This window comes from Notothenia rossii, assembly GCF_949606895.1.
Source record: "Notothenia rossii genome assembly, chromosome: 6".
In the NCBI taxonomy this organism is placed as follows: Eukaryota; Metazoa; Chordata; class Actinopteri; order Perciformes; family Nototheniidae; genus Notothenia; species Notothenia rossii.
The window spans coordinates 40,500,237-40,510,088 of record NC_136909.1 but is presented as its reverse complement, the minus strand read 5'-3'; the positions used below and the strand labels follow the sequence as shown (position 1 = coordinate 40,510,088).

At 37.8% G+C, this 9,852-nt stretch overlaps 1 long non-coding RNA gene across 4 annotated transcripts; it reads left to right on the top strand.

Moving 5' to 3' along the window:
* The first annotated feature begins 1,761 nt into the window (after window positions 1-1,761).
* LOC307043525 lies at window positions 1,762-6,366 on the top strand. Of its 4 annotated transcripts, none has more exons than XR_013809396.1 (5): window positions 1,762-2,112; window positions 2,827-2,905; window positions 3,000-3,377; window positions 3,745-3,912; window positions 5,203-6,366. It is a non-coding gene; the product is annotated as an uncharacterized lncRNA (long non-coding RNA). The 4 variants fall into 4 exon arrangements; XR_013809397.1 differs by having other exon boundaries at window positions 2,827-3,114; window positions 3,279-3,377; XR_013809398.1 differs by having other exon boundaries at window positions 2,827-3,131; window positions 3,279-3,377.
* The last annotated feature ends 3,486 nt before the right edge of the window (window positions 6,367-9,852 follow it).

Here is a 9,852-nt window from a genome sequence, read left to right as displayed (position 1 = left end):
ACTATACTCTACCAAGCATCTGTTTCAATCTTCTTAATTTTCTTTAAAGTGAAATTGTGACTTGTAATGTTTTATATTTTTTAGTTGTAGTCCAACTTGTTTGAATACTGGGTGGGGATGTGTCCACTGCCCATCCTAGAGCCTTTTGCTAAATCTGTGAATAGTGTATTTTAGTAGGAGTCAGTGAAACAACTTGCATAAGTGATTGGTTTATTGTATCCATATGTTTTAACTGTGGAAGGATTGCATCACTTATCACCACAGTTGGTGCATTGATCTTGCCGTATACTAGAGTCATTCCCCTTTCCTTTTCACCTATGTTTGTATTTAATTTAATGATTTTCCTTTCTCTGTTTCGCATTCTAGTCTCGTTCATGTCTCCTGAGAGGTTCTGAGATGTGTTTGTAGTCTGTTATGAATTTTTATCAGAAATCCATATGTGCCTATGAATGAGCGCAGCAGATGCATATAATGAAGTCTTTGTGCGATACAAACTGCATCTATTTAAAAGACCATGTCCTCGCATCTCAACTTGTTGTATGTGAAAAAAACATTCGTCTCTGCTCAGGGTTAGATCACTGTCCTTGAATTTCTGAGCTTCTTGTTTCAGTGTCTGTTCCAGTTCTTCTTCAGTTTCAGCACGTACTATCACGTAATCCATTAAACTAATGACACCAGGCATCCCTGCTAGCACCAAATCCACAGCCTTCTGATAGGCTTCAGGTGAGTGTGCCAGTTAAAAGGGAACCGTCCTGTATTGGTCAAATCCTCTGTGTGGGATAAAAGTAGTCAGTGTCTGAGGCTAATTCCTTTGGCCAGAAAACCTTTATTGCATCGTACTGAATGTCTCTCTTGGATTATAGCTTTTTGTGTTTCTCCATATAGTCTCCCCCTTCGTCTTTATTTGATCCAAGTAGACGATTCAAAAGCCACTCAGATTTTTTGATTAACCCTTTAATGATAGTATCGTCTAGCATTTTGTATAGTTCCTGGTTTAGAGGAGCTTCTATCATTGGACAAAGGTTTACAGTTCTTTAAATGACTGAATCTTTCAGATCTATTGCATTTTTCATTTATATGTTAGTTCTTTTAGCCCTTTATGCTAGCCAAGCATCTTTAAAATAGTTTTTGATCCAAAATGATATAATCTAGTCTGTTTCTGTTGGAAAGAAATGTCTTATATGTATCAGCACTAGGGCTGTCAGTCGATTAAAATATGTAATCGCGATTAATCGCATGATTGTCCATAGTTAATCACGATTAATCGCAGATTATTATTATTATTAATTTTGTGTCTGGTCTAAATGCACTTTAGAGGAATATTTTTCAAGCTTTTAATACTCTTATCAACATATGAGTGGACAAATGTGCTTTATGCAAATGTTTGTTTATTATCATTTGATCAATGACAAATATTCTCATGAATATTAAACATAACAACCTCTGAACATTACAAATATCCGCCTCAATTCTATGGAATGCCATTCAAGCCAAAATTAAATAAATAAATACATATATATATATATATATATATGTATATATATAAATATGCCTATGAAATAAATTCTGAAATAAATAAATGAGGCAATAAATATGTATACATGTACATTTAAATGCACATTTATTTATTTCATGGGCCTTTTATTTCATAATGACACATTTATTTATTTCAAGAGACTTGTATTTCATAATGACACATTTATTTATTTCCAGAGACTTGTATTTCATAATGACACATTTATTTATTTATTTCAGGGGACTTGTATTTCATAATGAAACATTTATTTATTTCAGGTGACTTGTATTTCATAATGCCACATTTCCATTCCTTATATGCAAATGAACGGGGCGTGGTTAGCTCACAGATCCAGACCAAAGCAACAGCACCACAACACTGACTCAATAGCTTTTGTTTCACACTCCAGTACTCTTAAGTGGTTTGCAAACTGCCAATAAACCAAACCGGTTCAAGAACCATTCTTGTGCTTTTCTGGTGCTTAACTGGTTCTTCTCTGGTCTTATCTGGTCTGCCCAATGCTGCTCTTCTGAGAGCAACCACTCTGACAGCTCTCTCTAGTCTCTACTGGGAAACAGCTAAAAGTCCATCTGGAGGTAAGCAACGCAACACAATTACACCCAGTCTGAGAGTAAAAGATTTCCTCGAAGGTTCGTTTTGCTTTCTTACAACGTTAAGTTAATGTTAACGTAACCTTAAGTTTGCTAGGAGGCTATTGTTACGAGCTAGCTGTCTTAGCTAACAACAGTTAGCAGCTAACGTTTTCTGCAGTTTGTGTTGCCCCTGAAAAACGTGATGTAGTTATTTAAGGGTATGTTAAATTAACGTTATTTTACAAGTTGAGCGTTAAGTTGTGTTTAAAATCCTCAATGTAATGCATGTTAGAGGTTTTTAGTTGGACATGAAGTTAGCTAACGTTAGCTAACTCTACCAGGTTAGCATGTTAAGCTGTACTTTCTGTGGCAGCTAGCTTAATACAAAGAGGGGTTTTGTGCTTCATTGCAAACTTTTCTTTGTTAATCTACCTGAAACTGTAGGGACAGTTTGTTTCTACTCAACTATACAGACCATTGTTGAGGAGATGCAAAACATACTGTACATGAGTTGGGTCCAACATATACCTTGAGTAATGTTACTTTGCTGCTAAAAAAGAAACATCATTATCAGATGAGGACATCACCAAAGTGTGTGAGTCTGTCAGGGGATTTGATCTGTTCTCTGCATGTCGTACAGGGCCTATGTACACACTGCTCTGGTATGAATTAAAAATATAATTGTAAAATGTAAGTCTCGCTCTTGTCATCGTTCAGGCTTTGCATTTGAACTCCTATGACTGGTTGCAGACTTGAAGGGAACGACTTCCTGGCCTTCCTTACATCCAGGAAAAAGGTGGGATTCTAATACATTTGAATGCCAAACGCAAGTTATTGTTTTTAACTTTTTTAATATGACTGTTTTGGGGCATTTCTGTTTTATTGGACAGAGGCAGTAGATATCTACTGGAAACAGTGGAGAGGGAGGAGATTATATGCAGCAAAAGGCCGAGCCGGATGGTTGCTGCTCCGTGTGGAACGTGTTCTATCAGTTAAAGCACTTTGGTACCCAGTTATTTATGGTATTGAGTTTGAATTTAGCCTTTGGAATGTAATTTCCAACAGTGCATTGTAAAGACTGAAAGATGTAAAGCTTGACATGATTTGGTCTTTTACTTAAGAGGATGTTTGTCCTCCTGTCTTCTCTTATTTCCTTATCTTTCTTTCAGGTGTAACATCTACCAATGGTTGTACATGACAGAGACCTCCTCCGCCTCTTTGCTGTCTTACTAGTCAATCCTTCTGATCAGGTCCTTTCCTAAATAATGGCAAGTTTTACAGTTCAGTGTACGTTAATTTAGCAACTTAATGCTTTACCGCTGTTGAATAAATCCTATATTGCTAGTCATTTTATCAAAACTACGATTTGTAAACTTTTTGATTCCAATTACAATAATCTTTTTGTTATAATTGTAAAACATATCTTAACATCCATTAGCAATCAATACAACAAATCATCCAACACTAAATAGAAGAAATCAGGACCTATTTCTTTTTATACAACAGCAAGTTTTGGGACTGCTCATTGATGTCATCAAGAGCCATTGAGTCTACCTTCCCATTTAATGCTCAAAAACGTTGAACAGCAGCTGCACATGATACTCTTTTGACCCCTCTTTTAATTTTTGATTTCAGGCTCAAGCTCGGTGTCATCGTTTTGGCCAGTCTAAGGCGGTGAAGGTGTACCGTCTGATCACTAGAAACTATGAGAGGGAAATGCTGGATAAAGCTAGTCTGAAGCTCGGCCTGGACCGTGCCGTCCTGCAGAGCATAAGTGGGAACAAAGAAGGCAACAACAACGGGGTGAGAAAAAGAAAATCTGGGTCCCAGTATTAACGGGGCTCCGGGGCTGAATTATTAAAGACCGTGGTACCGTTAAGGTCCAACGTTATCAATCTTTTTATCGGTACTGGAGACATTTCAAAAATAGTTGCCATATGTATTATATCTACATAAACATTATATTGCAGTCTTACTGTCGCCAACTCCGTTTCTAATATGCAATAAGACTACAAAGTGCGTCTATGATTTATTTTCGATCTTTCCAATCCAGACGAGAGATCTCTCTCCCCGGTCGGTGTGCGAGGGGGTGGGACAGTTTACACACACAACCTGCTACATGCATGCAACACACACACACACGCGCGCCCGCGCGTGCGCACACATATGGCGGAGAGAACTAAGCGCCCCGAGGGTAGTTATATGTTACCCGTCTTGAGCATAGATGTATAATAAGAACTGGATACAGCGTCGGAGGAGGGGTCTCGTTCTTTCCTATCAGAGCTGCTCATTGGCGCATGAAGTGAAAATGGCCCAACTTTTGAGAGAGCGAAACGTCAGATTACCCGTCATGCTTGGCTGTCAGAGCAGAAGAACCCGTATGCACGCTCACAGAGCATGCGCCCCTTAAGCCCTGCCCCCGAACACCCACTCTCGGCTCAATAGAAAGAATGGAGAGAGAAAATAAATCTAAATTCGGCTTTTAGCGCATTTTACAACTTTAAGGACCGAATGTTTCTAATAAGGGCTATAAAATAATTCATACTGGTTAGTTTATTTAGTTTCAAAAAAAGTATCCACCGATTTATAGACGTCTCTTTCCCAATGTTAGTCAAGGGGAAAAAGTATTTCTAGGCCGGTTGACGTCAGACTGATAAGGAAATTGTAGTACCACCGTTTGGACACAACGAATATTTTCCTCAGAGTCCGGCGCACTTCCTGGGGGCTTGGTCTTGAGGTGGAAAATGCATGTTGCCAAAAGTGCAATAAGAATTTAGCATGTAAGGGCGGTAACTCGAGCTATTTGTCTAAACATTTAGCAAAAGTGCACCACATTCAGACGGAGGAATGCACCGGGTTCGACTGTCTTTCTAGTAGCTCTGTAGCCCCATCCACGAGTAACTTTTCCACGTCAGGTATATATTATGTATGCTAGCAGCAACACACAGAGTTAACTCAATGATACAAATATGGGTTAATGATTAGAGGTAACAGAGTTATTTATTTTGTTAAAGTTTCAGCTATTCTGTTTGCAGTTCTATCATCACATAATTTAATACGATTTGTTAAAACATTGTTGTTTCTTATTTTCAGTTTGCTTCAAGCAGTGGCTGTACAAGAAAGACGTCGACCAGCATGCTGGTCCATGCTGGTGGATCATGCTAGTGACCAAAACACAACATATGCTGGTTCATACCATGCTGGTCCATGCTGGTTTTTTCAGCAGGAACGCAACCACACACTTGTAAAAAAATAACACACTTTATAAAGTCAGGCAACACTATAACCAGGCTTCGTGTGATTCTGTTTATTTGTACCTTACTTTAACCATCCGTTCACTGTCATTGATCATTGTGGAGAGCAGGCAGAAGTGTTGTTTTGTATTATAGCAGCTATCAGATGGTAGAATCATAATGAAAAGGTAAAATGTGCCTGTAGAAAACGGCTTATGCCACAATAGGATAGCAACAAGTAGTCAAGATAGTCAGTTTAGCTTCGGTTGCTGTTGCATAACTGCGGTCAACTCAGCCGTCTCTCGCTTTCGCTTGGTCAAATCAGCAGCTATACATTTTTGAGTGCGCAATTAATATCGCCTTTATGGTAATCGCTGTACAAGAGTAAAACAATGCATGTTTTTTTCTGCTTTATTTGCAATACAAGTCATTTGTACCATAAGTTCTTAATAAAACTGACACTGTTTGACTCAGTGCTAGTTTGACTCCTACAATAAAATGAAGTTTTTACTGTGTACTTTTTGGGTAATACTCTCTCAAAGTCCCCTCCTGAGAACAAAATCATGCCACTTCTGTTTCCGCCTTATTTTCATTTCGTAGTTTGCCTTATTTTCATTCAGCAGTCCTTCTCCTCCTTTTTCTTCCTCTTCTCGAGTAGTCAGGGTGGTGCTGTTGCTTGAACCGGTTTGGTTTATTGGCAGTTTGCAAACCACTTAAGAGTACTGGAGTGTGAAACAAAAGCTATTGATTCAGTGTTGTGGTGCTGTTGCTTTGGTCTGGATCTGTGAGCTAACCACGCCCCGTTCATTTGTATATAAGGAATGGAAATGTGGCATTATGAAATACAAGTCACCTGAAATAAATAAATGTGTCATTATGAAATACAAGTCCCCTGAAATAAATAAATGTGTCATTATGAAATACGAGTCCCCTGAAATAAATAAACGTGTCATTATGAAATACAAGTCTCTTGAAATAAATAAATGTGTCATTATGAAATAAAAGTCTCTTGAAATAAATAAATGTGTCATTATGAAATAAAAGTCCCATGAAATGGATAAATGTGTATTTAAATGTACATGTATACATATTTATTGCCTCATTTATTTATTTCAGAATTGATTTCATAGGCATATTTATATATATATGTATTTATTTAATTATTTATGTATTTATTTAATTTTGGCTTAAATGGCATTCCATACAATTCAACCTGGAACCTCTCTCATACAATAATACAATACAAAGTGTCTGTGTGTGTGTGTGTGTGTGTGTGTGTGTGTGTGTGTGTGTGTGTGTGTGTGTGTGTGTGTGTGTGTGTGTGTGTGTGTGTGTGTGTGTGTGTGTGTGTGTGGAGACACTGTGATGGATCGTTGGAGCTGTGCTCGGGTGATGCCTGGACGCTGCAATCATGTTGCGCGTACTTTCCGTGCTGAGTGTGCTGACTTTTCGTACAATGTCTCACTGTCTCGCTACCTGCATAAAGTCAAGTGCTCGGTACAGTTGTCAGCGAAATGTCGCTCCTTTGTTTTCATTGAAACAGCTCCTTATATCCGTTAGCGCAGCTAGCTAGCACCAGATGCTAACAACAACAATACAAGTAAGGTGTGCCTGTTCTCTCTCTCTCGCTCGCTCGCGCCACACATACACACACCCTCCCGGTCCTCCCGATGGCCAGTCGGTGCCTGCCGGTGAGCGTGGAAGTGTGGTCTGCCGCAAGCGGACGGCAGGAGCGGGGCTGTCAGCATCAGCTTGTAGATGGTATTTTAAACTTGATGCGCTCTGAAACTACGGGGCGTCCGAGGACCAAAAATACCCATGCGTTAATCGCGTTAAAATAATTAGTGGTGTTAATTATTTTTTGTGTTAACGCGTTATTAACGCGTTAAACTTGACAGCCCTAATCAGCACATGTTAAATGTTTTGCCTTGATTTGCATTTTACCTTACACATGTTGCATAAGGTTTTCGTTCACAGCTGCAGAGTTGAAGTTGTCCCGCTGACTCGCTCTTACCAGTGCAGGCATAGGCAGACCACCAAAATCTACCCACTAGCAAGACCTACCAAAGTGTCTAGATTGGTACCCTTAACATAACCATATTCCACTGTGTACGACAGGTGCAAATGCATTACAACAACTCAAAACATTTACATTAAGAGAAACCGCGATGCAGTTGCAAAATAAAGATAAATACGCTGCAAGAAGCTCAAAACACAACGAATCGGGGAAACTAATAAGTGACCTAGCTAACCTTGTAATTTGAAATATACTGACAAAACACTTAAAATTATGAAACAGACTAACTCTGCCAACAGTGACAACAAACATATTGTCACCTGTCTTCCACCATACAATTCCCACAATCCCAAAGTTTTTTTCGGCTAAGGCGTATTGTCAATCTGTCTTTGCAGTGAATAGAATCAATTAGTACGGTCTCTATTCGAGAGAAAGTGAAGAATAATTTGAAATACGAGCTGTGGTTGTTGGTTGGACAGGACTACTCTGTGTGAGTCATCAAAATAATTACACTGATAGATTAACTGTATCAGGCAACTTTGACCAAACCAAATGTAAAATGTATTGATCTTTGAAATGAATTCATTGATAAACTTTGATCTATTGCCATAACATTAACCATTGCAGGCAATGGTTTTAAAGTGCAATTACTGCTATTAACACTTATTTCTATTTTCAAATGTTCTGGGGCAACCACAAATATAGAAATGTACAGATTAATAATATAAACCTATCCTTTAGAGATTTAACCTTACCAGTATTACAAATATACATTTTTGGAATATAGCATTATTATTTCTTCTTGCTAAATATGACTTCTGGCTAGTAAGCTTAACATAAAAGCCGAACCCTAAGAGTGTGTGTTTAAGAAAGCTGTGATTATTCTTCTACTGTATAGCTCCGACTTGCATAGCTTTGATGCTGAGAATACACACCCAAGGGACTACAGCTGCAGACAGTGTTCCGTGTCCCAGTAACCTGAATTTGGAAGAAAGAAAATCGGACTATATTTAGACTATATTCAAATTAATTTGCAATGTTACTGAATGGATAAACACTGAAAATCACTGCAATTATCTTCAGGTGTGCTTTCTTTGTTTCAGTACTGTAACATGTAGGATTCCAGCGACAGATATTTTCTATGAAGCTTCAAAATAAACTGAAAAGGAGATTTAATATGCACATTAAGGATGAATGCCATGTTCACAAACCCCATGAGTGACAGCAGAGACTTTATATTCAAAGTGTAGGTGGTCTACTCTAATTAGTAGGTGTCTGTCATTCAGGATCACTGAGCATGAGACATATTTCATTCGAGTGATTGAAGGCAGCAATACATCTTGTGTGGAGGTTGTGTGGTCCTACAGGGGTCCTCAATGATGCAACATGTAGAACCTGGCAGGGACGGACAAAGAATAAAAAAGCAGATTATTTTTTATTTATCACTATCATTCATCTTTTCTCCATCCTCCACTCTATCCGCTTGTATAAATCTTATTACATATGTTTTTTCCTGCGACCACAATTACATTCTGCCCTTTAAGAATAATTTGAAGAATAAGCAAGAAGGGGCTTAATATCTGTGAATTACAATTACATTTGTAGTGTCAGCAAGGCCTGCAGTGAGGCTGCTATCACACAATACCAATATTTTCCATTGGAACCTCCACTTCTCTGAGCATGTTCAATCGAATTTGAACAATTCCCATCGGATACTGATAAAAAACATTTGAACCCATCTAGTTTCCTCATTCATTTTTAATAACTTTTCTGTGAGCGTCTGTCACTGCTTATTTCTCCTTCACACAAAGCCACCTTGATTGACAATACAAATGGCATCACTTATTCAATACAAATCCATCTCATTAGGAAGGCATGGCAAAATATGTCTGTTAGCAGGTGTGATAGCTCCATTACACTGGGGAGCAAGTATGATTTCTGTGTTATATTACAACTCACACACCTCTAACCCAGGCTTTTGAAATGACGGTTTTCATAAAAAGGGGATAACTTAATCAGGATACAAATAAAGTATTCCCTTACATTTACATAAATTAAGTATTTAATCAGATTACTGTTACAATTTTAAAATTGGGAATTAATAGCAGGATTACCATGTTACTTTAAAACCTAAAAAGAAGAAATTGTGTAAATAAATTGCAATGTAAATATCTTGGTTTCTTATTTTCTAGGGTTACATTGTTCTGTTTTTTTTTACATAATTCACTAAGTAAAAAACATCTTATTGTTATTTATTTTCCCTTGTCTTTATCTGCATTGCATTTAATATTGAAATAATCCAAAAGTAACAGAAAGTAACCAGGTTACTTTACTTTAATATTTTGATACTCAGATTAGGTTACTGAAAGCATTTTCTACTTTTACAGGTAATTAGTAATTGTAACAGAGTAACTTTAATAAATGTACCCCCCGACCTGAGTCTAACCTTTCATTTCAGAGTAATGCAGTACATTGTGTGGGCAATTTGTCTCT